This window comes from Halyomorpha halys, unplaced genomic scaffold (assembly GCF_000696795.3).
Source record: "Halyomorpha halys isolate HHAL.00 unplaced genomic scaffold, Hhal_1.1 Scaffold1021.1, whole genome shotgun sequence".
Lineage (NCBI taxonomy): Eukaryota > Metazoa > Arthropoda > Insecta > Hemiptera > Pentatomidae > Halyomorpha > Halyomorpha halys.
In genome coordinates this window covers 85,238-86,245 of record NW_027112883.1, presented here as the reverse complement: position 1 = coordinate 86,245, position 1,008 = coordinate 85,238, and positions in this window count along the sequence as shown.

Here is a 1,008-nt window from a genome sequence, read left to right as displayed (position 1 = left end):
GAGGAGGAAAGTCTAAGGAACAAGGAAAGGAAGGGACAACTCATATGCAATGGGTTGAAGCTGATATTGTTTATTGTGAAGAAGAAACATCTATTGCTGGTCTATATCAAGATAAAGCCTTGTTCGTGCCTGCCATTCTCGAATTTTTTTCATAACTGTAGGTGATTAACTACTTATAATTGATAAAATAATGGTGTCGCAGGAATTCATCTCCCTCTTCGAAAAAGGAAACATCAGTATCCCCCCCCCCCCAGCCTACATTACAGGCTCGACCTCTGCCATTCATAGGCGCACCTAAAAAGGACGCTGAGTTTCAGAATACGGGGGCACTTTTGTTTATGTCTCCACCCTGGCAGCAATGGTAGAGATAGTAAAATCTCTGTGGGACAGTGTGATTCAACTGAACTAGTCCTCAACAGTAGTAGACTTGAACCCATTGGAATTGAAAAGATTCAATTTTTTTAAAACATAGTTAATCTTAATATTAAACAAATTTCGAATGAGACATATATTTACTAAAATTAGAGCGCTGAAGCAAAATAGATAGGATCTGAAGTAGCATAGATAGCTTCCTCCAATTGTGTTAAAATTTAAAATATTTAATCCAGTAATATTGAATTAGAGAAGTTGGACCTATTGAAGCGACAACTGTGTTGTACTTATACCTCCGATTGTGGTTTCTATCAATAACGTAGACAGGGAGATCTGATCTTTGGAAAGGGCCCATCGATTTGAATTAATCATGCAGAGCTAACAGCCGTAAATACCTAGCATTCCGCCTCTCTCCACTCTAACCTCAGCGGACAATAAACCCAACTCCATTTGCCTTTATGATTACTTCACTGAATTAGGCGAACCTAGAAAAATGAGATTATATGATAAGATTAAATAATACTTTTTTTAAAATAATTTATTTATTGTTGTTGTTGTTGTTGTCTGGGGCTTAAGGGCGCAAAACCCTGAGGTCATCAACGCCCATGTTTCGTGCTTTATATTTTATTTCTATAA